This window comes from Pelophylax lessonae, assembly GCF_965119305.1.
Source record: "Pelophylax lessonae genome assembly, chromosome: 4".
Classification (NCBI taxonomy): Eukaryota; Metazoa; Chordata; class Amphibia; order Anura; family Ranidae; genus Pelophylax; species Pelophylax lessonae.
This window is the reverse complement of record NC_138771.1, coordinates 399,675,777-399,691,507: the sequence shown is the minus strand read 5'-3', so window position 1 is coordinate 399,691,507 and position 15,731 is coordinate 399,675,777. Positions and strand designations below refer to the sequence as shown.

The following is a 15,731-nucleotide window of genomic DNA, read 5'->3' as shown; positions in this document are numbered from 1 at the left end:
ACTCAGAAGAAGACATCGATTTCCACCTGAAGGATCCAGATACTGATCCGGAAATCCGGCCTGAAGTTGTAGCATTGAGTTCCAACATCTGCTCAAGAAGAAATTTGGAGGATGAAGATGACTCCACAGATATGGGGGATGGAGCTGATAAATGGATGCAGGCCAAGACTCTGGTTAAGCCTCCGAACCAGCTGGAACTCAGCGAGGCTAAACTTAAGGAGGAATTCACTCGTATCCTGACTGCAAACAACCCTCATGCCCCCCAGAACATTGTGAGGTACAGTTTTAAGGAACTGGCCTACAAACCCATTAGCATCGTGGACCAGCTGGCCGTACACTTCTCCCTGGATGGAAACATGTTACACGAAGACTCTGATAAAGCGCGGCGACAGATAGCGAAGTTGGGAGTCATTGAAGAGACTCAGACCAACGACTCCACAGAGACGGGAGACAAAGTTACAGATGGGAAGTCTGACGCTCAGGCTAGTGAAGAATGGACAGAAGGAGAGGAAATACCATCCAGGAACAAGAAGGAGAGAAAACTGACCAACCAGTTCAATTATAGCGAGAGAGCGTCCCAGAGCATTAACAAACCCCTGCGGGAGCGAGCTTCTCAGACAGAGCCACCTCCAAGGGCCACCTTCTCCACCACTGCAAACCAGTGGAAATTCAACCAACCACACGCTTCACACATGGGCGGAGCATGGGAACGAATGATTGGGATGGCAAGGCGCATATTGGATTCTATGTTGCTTGATGTGAGTTCTTCACGTCTTAGCCATGAAGTACTTACTATATTCCTTGCTGAGGTCGCAGCAATAATCAACTCAAGACCGCTGACAGCTGTATCCACAGACCCAGAATGTCCAACTGTTTTAACTCCAGCTGCATTATTGAGCCGGAAAATTGGACAGATCCCAGCGCCAAAGAGCATCTTTGATGAAAAGGACATATATAAACGTCAATGAAGATATGCTCAATACCTTACAGATTGTTTCTGGGACAGATGGAGGAGGGAATACCTCACACTTCTTCAAGGACGTGAAAAAAGTGGCAAACCCAGAAGCCTAACTTAAAGGAAGGGGACCTGGTTCTTCTAAAAGAAAAGCAAACCAATCGGATCCAGTGGCCAGTTGGAGTTATTTCAAAGGCCATTGCTAGTGATGATGGAAAGGTCCGAAGTGTGGAAGTCAGGATTGTAAAGGATGGGAGCCCAAAAACCTTCCTGAGACCAGTCACTGAGACAGTCCTAATTATGCCTGCTTCCAAAAAAATTCTGATTCAGTGTTATGTGTAGGAGTCACTTAGACCTCTAGCATAGTTAGCTTAGAGGAGAGGGCTACATATCATTCTACTGTATGCAATGTTAATTGTATGTTTATGGAAAATAATTGTGTAGTGGTATCTCACGATACCAGGCGGGGAGTGTGCTGCCACGCAGCTTTAACTGTCTAGCAGTTGTTTTTACATGTTATGTTATGCTATGATATTGGTATCTTCCTAGCACCCCTGCTGTTCTGGCTAGATGGTTTCTCCCATCTCCATTTTCCTGCTGTATCTGCCATTTTGTTTAGTTGTTATGAGGAGACTGCAGAGTGTGGAAGCTGTGTAACTTCATTGTAAATTTACCTATGGAAAAGCCTCTATGTTTATGTCTTTGCTAACTTGAAGCATAAAGAAGCATTGGAGAACACCTCTGGAGTCTTTATTCATTGAGTAAACTATCTGTTGAAGCCATCATTCAACCTGCTGCACACACTTACAGACTGGAGGTCTACAAGAGGGTCACAGGTACAATCGATGCTGAGACAGAACACCAAACATGTGGAAGAAGGTGCTCTGGTCAGATGAAACGAAAATCTAACCTTTTGGCAACAATGCAAAACGTTATGTTTGGCGTAAAAGCAACACAGCTCATCACCCTGAACACACCATCCCCACTGTCAAACATGGTGGTGGCAGCATGGTGGGCCTGCTTTTCTTCAGCAGGGACAGGGAAGATGGTTAAAATTGATGGGAAGATGGATGGAGCCAAATACAGGACCATTCTGGAAGAAAACCTGATGGAGTCTGCAAAAGACCTGAGACTGGGACAGAGATTTGTCTTCCAACAAGACAATGATCCAAAAAATAAAGCAAAATCTACAATGGAATGGTTCACAAAAACATATCCAGGTGTTAGAATGGCCAAGTCAAAGTCCAGACCTGAATCCAATCGAGAATCTGTGGAAAGAACTGAAAACTGCTGTTCACAAACGCTCTCCATCCAACCTCACTGAGCTTGAGCTGTTTTGCAAGGAGGAATGGGCAAAAAAGTCAGTCTCTCGATGTGCAAAACTGATAGAGACATACCCCAAGCGACTTACAGCTGTAATCGCAGCAAAAGGTGGCGCTACAAAGTATTAACTTAAGGGGGCTGAATATATTTGCACGCCCAATTTTTCAGTTTTATATTTGTTAAAAAAGTTTGAAATATCCAATAAATTTCGTTCCACTTCATGATTGTGTCCCACTTGTTTTTGATTCTTCACAAAAAATTACAGTTTTATATCTTTATGTTTGAAGCCTGAAATGTGGCAAAAGGTTGCAAAGTTCAAGGGGGCAGAATACTTTCGCAAGGCACTGTATATTGCAAGGGAGATTACATGCCAATAACTCTCTGAAAGGTGTATTGTTTAATAGACAGAGCTACTAAGATGGGCTTATTTATTTATAAAAGGTTGGGATTCATACTATACCAGTTTTTATTACAAGTATTGATTCTGATTCTTTTGCCTCACGTAGGCAGCCATGGTCAATTTCTTCATTACAGTTTTTCATTTTTAGACAAATGGGGGGAAAAAAATTGGATTTTTCCTACAGCTTACCTGTAAAATCCTTTTCTTGGAGTACATCATGGGACACAGAGCAGATAATAATGACTATCTGGGTTATACGCTACCTTTAGGTGAATGGACACTGGCAACCAATAGACTGGAAGTTCCTCCCATATAACCCCTCACATACAGGAAGAACCTCAGTTTTTCAAGCAAGCAGTGAGGATCCCAGAAAGAGGGGAGGGACCTCTGTGTCCTGTGATGGGCTCCAAGAGAAGGATTTTACAGGTAAGCTGTAGGAAAAATCCTATTTTCTTTATCGTACATCACGGGACACACAGCAGGTAATAATGACTATCTGGGATGTCCTAAAGCAATGCCTTGAGGGGAGGGTTTACAGAATCCCATAATTGCCCCTGGGCAAAGAACAATAGGAACTTATAGTGCTGCTTGCAACATGCCAATACCAAACTGGGCCCCTTCTCAGGTTTGAACATCCACTTGAAAAAGCCTTGTGAATGTATGAACTGAAGACCGCGTAGCAGGTTTGCAAATCTGAGCCACAGATACTTGAAGATGCACTGCCCAAGAAGCACTTAACCTCCTGGTAGAATGAACTTTTAACTTAAAAGGCGGAATTTTACCCTTTAAGCCATAAGCTTGAACAATGATTTCACGAATCCACCCAGAGATAGTGGAAGTAGTTGCCGCTTTGCCTTTCCTAGGCTCTTCTGGCAAAACAAAAAAAGCATTGGTACTATGGATTCGTGCAGAGGACTTCAAATAGACTTTAACTGCACAAAACACATCTAGTGAATGCAACAATCTTTCCTCTGGAGTCTGAGGATTGTGGGAAAAAGGAAGGCAGAACTATATCCTGGTTTAGGTGAAACCCTGATACTACTTTAGGCAAAAAGGGTGGATGAGGCCACTTTATCCTGATGAAGGATCAAAAATGGATCGCTACAGGAAAGAGCCGCTAACTCGGAGACCCTCCTGGCCGAGGTTATAGCAACCAAAAGACCAATTTCCTTACCAATAATACCAAGGGAATCTGCCTGATAGGTTCAAAGGGCTGCCTCTGAAGTGCCGAGAGTACAAGATTCAGGTCCCAAGGACACAGGGGTGGCTTAATTGGTGGAACCATGCAAAACTCACCTTGCACTACCCGAAGAAAAGTAAGAATTCTACCAATGACATACTTACAAAAATGCCATTTCTTGGATTCACACTAAGAGATATAGGATTTCCAAACTCTATAATAGATTCTCCTAGAGACGGGTTTTCTGGCATTAATCGATGTAGCCAAAACCGAGCCCGGGATCCCCTGATCCTTCAAGATTCTGGTTTCAATAGCCAGGCCATCAAATTCAGCGACTATAAAGCAGGATGAAATATGGGACCTTGGGGGAGCAGATCTGGTCGACATGGAAGCAACCATGGCTCCCCCACAGCTAACCTCACAACCTCTGCGAACCAAGGCCTCTTTGGCCACGCAGGAGCCAGCAGGATCCCCGGCTTCCCTTCCACCTGAATTCTGCTCAACAACCGTGGCATTAGTTGGATTGGAGGAAATGCATCTGTTCCGACAGTGATCGGATCCTTGGTTCTGGACACAAAATTGTGCAGCTTGTTGTTGAACTTGGGATGCCAATAGATCGATGTCGGGGGTACCCCAACATTGACAGATCAGCTGAAACATCTCGGGATGCAAGGACCATTCCCCTGGACACAATTGCTGGCGACTTAGAAAGTCTGCCCACCGATTGTCCACCCCTGGGATGAATACTGCTGAAAGACATGAAACATACCTCTCTGCCCATGTCAGTATGTGGTTCACCTCTTTCTGAACCAATTGGCTCCTGGTGCCCCCCCGATGGTTGATTATAAGCCACCAGTCGCGTTGTTTGACTGAATCCTGACAGGACATCCCCGCAGTCTGGTCGTCCAAGAAACCAGCGCCAAACAGGCTGCTTGGACCTCCAAGGTGTTGAGGGGTAAACCTTTTCTACCTGAAACCACCTTCCCTGGATAGAGATTTCCTCCAGGACCGCTCCCAAGCCAAAAAGGCTGGCGTCTGTGGTTACTACCTTCCAAGTCACAGGCAGTAAAGATTTTCCCTTGCTCAGGATGCTGAGGACCAGCCAAAAGCCAGATGCTGTCTTACCCTTGGGGAAAAAAAAAAAAAAAAAGGGAATTCAGAGCTCGGAGCTTTTTGTTCCAAGCGGACAAAATATGGTTCTGGAACAGTCTGGAGTGGAATTGCACATAAGAGACTGCTCCGAATTTTTTTTCCCTCATACCAACCGCACCAGACCCTTCAGGGCCGGAACCTTTTTTGATGGCAGGAAAAACCTTTGACTGAGCAGTATCGAGAATTAGACCCCAATATTCCAGAACCTGAACAGGCCTTAAGGCTGACTTTCCTAAGTTCACAATCCAGCCCAGATCTTCTAAGAACTGGACGGCCTAGGAACATCCTGTTTTAGACCTGGTCCTGGCCGATTCTTGATCAGCAGGTCGTCTAGGTAACACATTACTGAGATGCCATGAGACCTTAGAAGAGCCAACACCGGGGCCAAGATTTTTGTAAACACCAGGGGAGCTGTGGCCAGACCGAACGGCAGAGCCACAAACTGAAAATGGGACTGCCCTACTGCAAAACACAGAACCTCTGAGGGAGCCTGAAAAATTGGTACATGGAGGTATGCATCCTTGATATCTATGGAAGCCAGAAAATCTCCTCTTCCTAGAGAGGCTACCAAAGAGTGGATTGATTCCATGCGAAAAGACTGAATGGTCAGATACTGGTTCAGAGCTTTGAGATCAAGAATGGGTCTTGCCTCGCCATTTGGTTTTGGCACTGTAAAGAGATTTGAGTAAAAACCTGTGAACCTTTCGCTGGTTAGAACCGCCACAATCACGCCCTGTATCCACAAATGTTCCAGGGCCTGGAACAAGGACTTCCTTTTTACTGGGCAAACAGGGACATTTGAACCCAGAAACCATGGAGGAGGAAACTCTCGGAACTGTATCATGTAGCCCCGTGCCACTGTGGACAAGACCCACCTGTCCTGCACCACTCCTCCTCAAGTTTCTGAGAACTGTAGGAGCCTTCCCCCGAACTGATCGAGTGGGGGTGCCCCCTTATAAGGCAGATTTGGAATCTGATTTTAGGGGCCTTTGGACCCAGGGTTTTTTCTGACCTTGATTTTGAGGTCTTCTAACCCCTGACGGCCGAGGCCGTCGGAACTGCCTAGAAGCTGACGTGTTAGGAGGTATCGTAACAATAGAGCTTTAAAAGATGGATGTTTAATCCTTTTACAGGCAAAAATGTGCTTTTTCCACTGAAAATCTTCTCAATGTATTTATCCTCACCAAAGAGACGTTCCCCATGTTAAGGAAAAGCTGTCAATTTCTTACAAGGTAATTCTGCTGACCAATTATTAAGCCATAGTACTCTGCGCATATGAACAGAAGGAAGAACAACTCGGGAAATCTGTTGGATAGAATCCTTAAGGGCATCTACCGCAAAACACAAGGTGTGAGTCAAATCTTCAGAAAATTCCCCCTGAATAGGCAGACTTCTAGTAATCCTTTTAAAGTGATCCTTTAAGGATTGGCAAACCCCTATAGCGGCTATAGCTGGTTGAACAGCAGAGCCAGCGACAGCAAAGGAAGCTTTAATAAGGATTCCAACTTTTTATCTGCTGGATCCCCAAGGATCAAGGCAATTAAGCATATATGCATGCAGTTCAAGGCAATTAAGCATATATGCATGCATTTTAAGGCAAATAAGCATACAGTAAACCCCCACTCCATCGCGGTTCAGTATTTGCGGTCCCGGTATATTGCGTTTTTTTTTTGTAATGTTATTTTACTATATAAATCATTAAAATGAAATATTTTTGTGTTTTCCATAGCTCTTGCTATGTCTCTCAGTATCTTTTATGTGTTTAAATGAGTTTCTATTGTTTTAACCACTTAAGCCCCGGAAGATTTTACCCCCATTCCGACCAGGGGGTATTTTGCGATTCGGCACTGCGTGACTTTAACGGACAATTGCGCGGTCGTGCGACGCTGTACTTAAACAAATTTGGCGTCCTTTTTTCCCCACAAACAGAGCTTTCTTTTGGTGGTATTTGATCACCTGTGCGATTTTTTGATCACGCGCTATAAACAAAAAAAGAGCGTCAATTTTGCAAAAATAGCAATATTTTTCACATTTTTTTATATGAAATTCCCCCCCCCAAAAAAATGTAAAAATCAAAATTTTTTAACATTTTCAGCCAATTTGTTTTATGCTACCTATGTTTGGTAAAAAAAAATCACAAAAAGCGTATTTTGATTGGTTTGCGCAAAAGTTATCGCGTTTACTAACAAAGGGAAAGATTTTTGTCATTTTTGTTTTTTTTTTAACGCGTAATGGCGGCGATCTGCGATTTTTTTGCGGTACTGCGACATTGGGGCGGACAGATCGGACCCTTGACTGACATTTGTGACACTTTTGGGGTTACCAGTGACATTTCTACAGTAATCAGTGCTATATATATGCACTGTTACTGTAAAAATACACTGGTAGTGAAGGGGTTAACTTTATTTGGGAGGGAGGGGCTGTGTGTATCCCTAGGGGCGTGCTTTCTACTGTGATTGGCTGTGGCTTGAGCTTTAAGGACACTGATCAACGGATCTACATACTAGATCCGTGTGATCAGTGTCTTTACAGCGAGGAGAATGACAGGTGGCTTGTTTACACAAGCTGCCTGACATTCTCCCTCTCCCCCGCCGATCGCCGAGTGACCGGCGGACATCGGGTCCGCTGGTCGCACGCGCGGGGGGGTCCGGGAGCGCTCCTCCGGGGGCGCACGCTCGCTCCCTAGACCCTCACAAGCTAGTGATGTAGCCCTACGTCACTTTGCCTGTGAGGGGCTGACTGCCGACGTAGATCGGCGTTAGGCAGTCGGCAAGTGGTTAAAAGTGTGTTTAAAGACCTTAAAATGCTTTTACACGTACAGTGACAGTAAAAAAAAACATGCCTACAATGCATTTTAATAGGGTTTTTCTGTTTCGCGGATTTTCACTTTTTGCGGCTAGGTCCGGAACGTAACCCCCGCAATGGAGGGGGGTTTACTGTATATGCTTTTTATGAAAGCATGAGTTTCATGCAAATATGCATTTACGCAAACAGGTGTTCCTGCAAACATGCGTACCCATGCAAACATGCATCCACGCAACATGCATCTATGCAATTAGCAAGCATGCATTTATGCAACATGTGACTATTCAAACATGCGTTTATGCAACCATGCTTATATGCAACCATGCGCTTATGCAAACATGAAAACACGTGTCCATGCATTTATGCAACCTTTTAATGTATGCAAGCATGTGCCCATACAAACACGCGCCTATGCAAGTAAGCAGGCATGTGTTTTATCCAAGTAAGCAGCCATGTAACATGTTTACTATGCTGCACCCGCTCAACTGCACTTGGCCCCAAATGATTTTTCAGGATACACCCAGCATATAGGCTCCAATACAGCCTTAATGCGGCTTTAAAACAGCCTAAAAATAAGTTTCTGCAGACCAAATGCACGCTATTCTAGAGACATAATGCTTTAAAGTACACGGATACCCGTACAGGGGTGTATCGACAGACAGTTTTACAAGCCCCCTGGATTAAGCAGTAAGTATACAAATACACTTATTCCTTGACTGGTCACCTAGCTCTCCCATAGAAATGTAGCCATGGGCTGAATTTATGTCTCAGAGGCCTTCAGCCCACATGGTCCACCAAAAATGGCCGCCCTTCTACTTCCTATCTATACAGGAGTAGGCCATACTGAGCAAACCTGCGTCCTGTCTATACAGGAGTAGGCCATACTGAGCAAACCTGCGTCCTGTCTATACAGGAGTAGGCCATACTGAGCAAACCTGCGTCCTGTCTATACAGGAGTAGGCCATACTGAGCAAAACTGCATCCTCTAGTGGCTGGAGAAGACACTGCAGTCTAATACTCCTGAGAAGTACACAAGGCATGAACAGTACACTGCCCATAGTGGCCACTGGAAGAAAGACCAGAACGACAGAGTTCCCTCGTTTAAAAAAAAAAAAAAGAAGGGAAAAAAACATACCAGTCCCGCCGCAGGATCCTTAAAGGACCCAAACTTCACCCATCATGGCGGGCTTTGTCAGTCATTGGACCTTCAAGGACAGGTCTCCTTTGTCGAGGCTTAGGTACTATTTTTTTAGCGCTTAGCCATTTCGAATGAATCCAATCAGAGTGCCCCTCAACTGGAACATCATTCTTAGGATTGAAGAGCTTTAACGGCCATGACCACCACCTTCAAGACACTGGCAAAAAAAAAACGGAGGTTCTTCCTGTATGGGAGGGGTTATATGGGAGGAACTTCCTGTCTATTGGTTGCCAGTGTCCATTCACCTAAAGATAGCATATAACCCAGATAGTCATTACCACCTGCTCTGTGTCCCGTGATGTACGAAAAAGAAAAAAGAAAAGCTGAATTTATCCTGTAGAGGACATTGGAAATTTGGAATTAAATCAATTTCTTGCAAAAAAAAAAACTGCCACCAACTAAACCTGGAATAGTTTCCCTTTTCAACATATTTGAACAGGAAAACATTGGTTTTTCACTCAAACCATTGCCTACAGATCAAAAATAATATATTTGGACAAATGACACATAAAATTGATGTGGTGTATTGATTTTCATAATCAATATTAAAAAAAAAAAAAAAACTAAATAAGCCCCAAGCATAAAGTTAAAAAACACCTACACTGATACTAGCGCAGCATACTTTATTCTCGTGACCTAAATTAATGAAAAAGCAGAACTGTAAAAAAAAAAAATGAATTGCCCCTTCAATTACCACCAGAAGCAGGACCAAATCTTTTTTGGCCCTACTTTTCCTGTGAGTTATATGAGTGCACTTTGTTCTGCACTCCTGTGACCCAGGCAAAGCGGACAGTGGGCTGAAGTGACTTTCTGGAGGCATCCGGACTTAATGTCTGGATCCAACCAGATGCTTGAGCATCAGCTGGCTCAGCCCCTCAGCACAAAGCTGAGAGCCTGAGCCAGCCGATCCCACCACAGCCAGGCGCTCCAGTGAAAGGCAGAGCACAAAGCTGGTGACTGACAGTCATCGGCTCTCTTCTCACTGAAGATTGAGAGCAGAGTGATTAGCGGCCTTTGTAAGCGTAGTTCTCAGTGTAGAGGTGTCAGGGACTGATGCTGCATTCACCTAGGTCAGCATATATGCATGTTATTTTAAAGTCACGCAATTCTCTTTTAAAGCCATTAAAGTGTTTGTAAACCGATATATACCCAGTGAAGTGACTACCCCTAGGTGATAAACAGGCATAACTTACTGTATGTAGGAGGATTTGTTTTAGTCTCTGCATCTACAGTTTTCTCTTCTCTACATGCATTCAAAGTGAAGAATTTAAAAGGCTTGTCTGAGCTGTCAGAAAAAAGGGGGCAGAGAGCTGAAGTTACACTCTGCAGAACTTAGTGAGGAGAGCTCCAAGAACGCAGTACACATAGCACACGGGAACAATGCAGAGGCAGTCAATTAGCTGGAGATCCCTCTCTTGTCAATGTTTTTCACTGTGTCAGGAAAACTTGTTAGAAATAATTCATGCTGATAGTAGAGGAATGAAGCAGCAGACAGAAATGACACTTAGCACTCTTAATTGAGACAAGTACACACTGGAGAGATATGCTTTGTTTATATTTCATGTCTGAAGTTTACAACCACTTTAAATTTGAATCCGGTATTCCAGAATAGGTGCCAATTGGATCCTTGAGAGTATGCTGATGGGACCTGGGTTATTTAAACCTTAAATGACTAGAGTGTTCTCTTTGCTGCTGAGGTTAGGTATCATCATGCCAAATAAAAAAAGCATTCTATGACATTTTGGAAAGAAGTTTGTTGATATCTACAAACTTGACACGGAATTTGACAAGATTGCCAAATTTAAACCAGTCTATTCACTGTAAGGAAAATAGCATTTGTCCCAAGGTAGGCCAACCCAGAAAATTAAAATATGTAAAAAAATCCACGCTTAGGATATAGATATATCAAATTGGGAAAAATAGCTGGCTGCGGCCCACCTCTAAAACTATAATCCAAGGATATATGGTTAAAATCAGTAAAAAAAAGGGGGGAGGTAGATGGCGCTGCCTGTATGAACCAATATATGTAATAAATATAAATATACAATTCTAATATCAGAGTAAATCTTAAAATGTATGTTTTATCGATAAAATCATAAATTAAAGTGAATAAGTGCGAACACAGCGGGTTGGAACCCTGAAAGTGAATAAGTGACTGTGCAGGAAGAAATAAAGCTTCCTTAGAATGGGCTGCACGCCCTTAAGTGCTTAAGTGACTGTGCAAAAGAAGGAATAGCCCCAGGAATTGGGCTCAACTTCCTAAAAATAGGGTGAAAGAGTGATAGATGTAACTCAGATATACAGTGACTAAGTAAAAAACTATAACCAGTGAATAGTGTAGAAACCACTCTGTAGAAACACATACGAAGTGTTATACAATTTAAAGTAATAAACAAATAAGTCCAATAGGGCGTGCAAAAAATGCAAGAAAAGTTATTGCATATAATGCGATTCACCAAAATCGCATGCACATCAGAACATTCTGATAAAGTGCTAATTTGTGCAAAAAGTGATGAAGTGCTCAGTAATTTCCACAGATATTACATAAATAAGAAATGCATGTGTAAAAATACTAGAAACTGAGATTGGAAGTGACTGGGAAGAATATAAGTGAAATAAAATTCCAAACGCTATAAAAATTGCATAGAGTTCTAAAAACTCAGATGTTTAAAACGGTGCGTTCTAATTTCCAAAAACACAAATCCTGTAGCAGATGGGGGTCCTAAAAGCCCCAAGTCCCACAACACAAAAAACAAAATCAGCAGGAGAAAAGAATTCCAAAATGTATGCAATATGGGGGACCTAAAGTCCCACAACACGGGTTCAGCAGGGAAAAAAATTGTCCAACATATGTGCAACAACCAGATATAGGACAGTTCTTAAAGTGCCAAGAGTAACATAACCAAAGAGACTTCGGTGCAGGTGCCTTAAAGATTCCTCAGGGGTGCTTAGTAAAGTGGTCAAACGATGCTCCCCGCACTCCCAGGACCGCACTTACCAGAGGTGAGAACCCCTACAGGGGTAACAAGCCTGTGGGTAATAATTGGCTATTCCGCTCCTCAGATCCAAGCCCTCGGTTTCCCTGGGTGGTCTGGTCAGATCCGGATGGTATCCTTATGTATGAAGGCTGTAATCTGCCCGAATCTGGTCCCTTTAAGATCATATTCTCACAAGGTCCGGAGATGTTCCAAGGTTGTATATGGGGAAAGAAGGGGCTCACATAGTGTGATATTGTTGGTAAAAATCCAAATATTTATTGAAATGATACTCACATAAGGCAAAATGTAAACAGCAATGTAAGGTGCAGTAGCGATGGCGCACTTCCGGGACGCGGTGCGTTCCACTAAACCGGATGTGCGTTCCACGAAGGGGGATGTGATGCAATGATGCTCTACGCGTTTCGTCTGTCCGATGTCATCAGGAGTCTTTTCTCCTGCTGATTTTGTTTTTTGTTGTGGGACTGGGGGCTTTTAGGACCCCCATCTGCTACAGGATTTGTGTTTTTGGAACTTAGAACGCACCGTTTTAAACATCTGTGTTTATAGAACTCTATGCAATTTTTATAGCGTTTGGAATTTTATTTCACTTATATTCTTCCCGGTCACTTTATCTCAGTTTCTAGTATTTTTACACATGCATTTCTTATTTATTTAATATCTGTGGAAATTACTGAGCACTTCATCACTTTTTGCACAAATTAGCACTTTATCAGAATGTTCTGATGTGCATGCGATTTTGGTGAATCGCATTATATGCAATAACTTTTCTTGCATTTTTTGCACGCCCTATTGGACTTATTTTAAGTACCAATTACTTTAATTTGTATAACACTTCGTATGTGTTTTTCCACACCAGAGTGGTTTCTACACTATTTACTGGTTATAGTTTTTAACTTACAGTCACTGTATATCTGAGTTACATCTATCACTCTTTGACCCTTTCTATTTTTAGGAAGTTGAGCCCAATTCCTGGGGCTATTCCTTCTTTTGCACAGTCACTTAAGCACTTTTAACCACTTAAGCCCCGGAAGATTTTACCCCCTTCCTGACCAGGGGGTATTTTGCGATTCGGCACTGCGTGACTTTAACGGACAATTGCGCGGTCGTGCGACGCTGTACCTAAACGAATTTGACGTCCTTTTTTTCCCACAAACAGAGCTTTCTTTTGGTGGTATTTGATCACCTGTGCGATTTTTTGATCACGCGCTATAAACAAAAAAAGAGCGTCAATTTTGCAAAAATAACAATATTTTTCACATTTTTTTATATGAAATTCCCCCCAAAAAAAAAGTAAAAATCAAAATTTTTTAAAATTTTCGGCCAATTTGTTTTATGCTACCTATGTTTGGTAAAAAAAAATCGCAAAAAGCGTATTTTGATTGGTTTGCGCAAAAGTTATCGCGTTTACTAACAAAGGGAAAGATTTTTGTCATTTTTGTTGTTTTTTTTTTTAACGCGTAATGGCGGCGATCTGCGATTTTTTTGCGGTACTGCGACATTGGGGCGGACAGATCGGACCCTTGACTGACATTTGTGACACTTTTGGGGTTACCAGTGACATTTCTACAGTAATCAGTGCTATACATATGCACTGTTACTGTAAAAATACACTGGTTGTGAAGGGGTTAACTTTATTTGGAAGGGAGGGGCTGTGTGTATCCCTAGGGGCGTGCTTTCTACTGTGATTGGCTGTGGCTTCAGCTGTAAGGACACTGATCAACGGATCTACATACTAGATCCGTTTTATCAGTGTCTTTACAGCGAGGAGAATGACAGGCAGCTTGTTTACACAAGCTGCCTGACATTCTCCCTCTCCCCCGCCGATCGCCGAGTGACCGGCGGACATCGGGTCCGCTGGTCACACGCGCGGGGGGGTCCGTGACCACGCGGGAGCGCGCCTCCGGGGGCGCGCGCTCGCTTCCTAGACCCTCACAAGCTGGTGACGTAGCCCTACGTCACTTTGCCTGTGAGGGGCTGACTGCCGACGTAGATCGGCGTTAGGCAGTCGGCAAGTGGTTAAGGGCATGCAGCCCATTCTAAGGAAGCTTTATTTCTTCCTGCACAGTCACTTAGTCACTTTCAGGGTTCCAACCCGCTGTGTTCGCACTTATTCACTTTAATTTATGATTTTATAGATAAAACATAAATTTCAAGATTTACTCTGATATTAGAATTGTATATTTATATTTATTACATATATTGGTTCATACAGGCAGCGCCATCTACCTCCCCCTTTTTTTTTTTTTACCAACCCAGAAAATTGTTGACAGTTTGATGCTAAAAGAAGTCTCCAAAAACCCCGAACCAATTATAGGATCTACATGAAACTCCTGCAATAGTAGATGTCAACATATTTGCATCTACAAAACAAAGAGAATGCATCAATTTAAACCTGCATTAGAGCTGCCCCAGGAAAAGGCCTTTCCTGTCAAAAAAAGTACATTAATGCAAGACTACAATTTGCCATTGAACATATACAAAAAGATCAAGCCTTCTGAACTGTGCTGTAGACTGATGAATCAAAGAGTTCATTGGACACAATAAAAGCAGACATGTTTGAGGCAAACAGAAGAGTATTTCAGGAGAAATACCAACTGTGAAGCATTGCAGTAGAAATCTTTGATTTGGGGTTGGCTTGCTGCTTTAGGTATTTAGCCAGCCTGCAGTTGAGTCAACTATGAATTCTGCAACATATCAAAGTGTGCTTCATGAGACTATAAGGCCATGTGTCCAAAAGTTCTAAGCATGAAGGTAAAAAACCTGTGTGCAGCAGTCCCCCTAATACTTACCTGAGCCCCATCTCGATGTGCACGAGAGCAGCGGTTCTCCTGGGTCTCTTCCTCCTCATTGGCTGAGACAGAGCTACTGACAATCACAGCTAGTGAGCCAATGAGGAGAGAGCGGGGACGGACCAAACCCTGCTTTCATGTGTGAATGGACACACAGAGCAGCATGAGCGAGCCTGCTCAGGTGCCTCCATAGCAAGCTGCTTTCTATGGGGGCACCCAGCAGAGGGGGGGAGGGGGCAGAATGGTTACAGGGGATCCAAGAAATGGAGGATCAGGGCTGCTCCGTTCAAAACCACTGCACAAGACAGGTAAGTATAACATGTTTGTTATTTTAAAAGAAAAAAAAAATCTGCCTTTAATATAACTTGGGCTCCTTTCACACGAACGATCCGAACAGAGCTGCCTGTTAGTTTTTTAGGCGGATCTGATCGGATCCTCCATGCATCCCTATGGGGCAGCCGATGTCAGCGGAGACATGTCCGCTGACACCTGCTGCAATCCGCATCCGATCCTGTCCATGAAATCCGGACGGATGAAAACCCTATTTTCCATTCATAAAGGGGATCGGATCAGATGAGAGCTGACAGGCGGTCCGCTCTTATCCAATCCCCCATAGAGAGCAGCGGGGCTCTGACACCTCCCTCTCTGCACACAGTGCGGAGACGGAGCGGTCATGTGCCGGCTCAGTGAGGATTGGCGGATCGATCCCTGCTGAGCAGAGAATGGACTGCAGCACGCAGCGGACCGTGTAAAAGAAGCCTAAGTATTCAAAAAAGACTCACCACGCCTCTTAGAAAATAATAATAAAGGGTGTTTGCTTTCCAAACTGTGGTCGCTTTGTGGGTGTTTCCACTATACTGGAATAGCAGAATGTGTTTTGGAGTGAAATTCTAAGTGCCTATACTGTGTGTTAGAAATATCTTACTTTAC

General features: G+C 43.4%; 1 protein-coding gene across 2 annotated transcripts in view; it reads right to left on the bottom strand.

The window, feature by feature from the left end:
- TCF7 (transcription factor 7) overlaps positions 1-15,731 on the bottom strand; it is a gene marked incomplete at its 5' end in the record, with an annotated part of 1,449,389 nt that overhangs the window by 1,012,220 nt on the left and 421,438 nt on the right. The window lies entirely within an intron of this gene.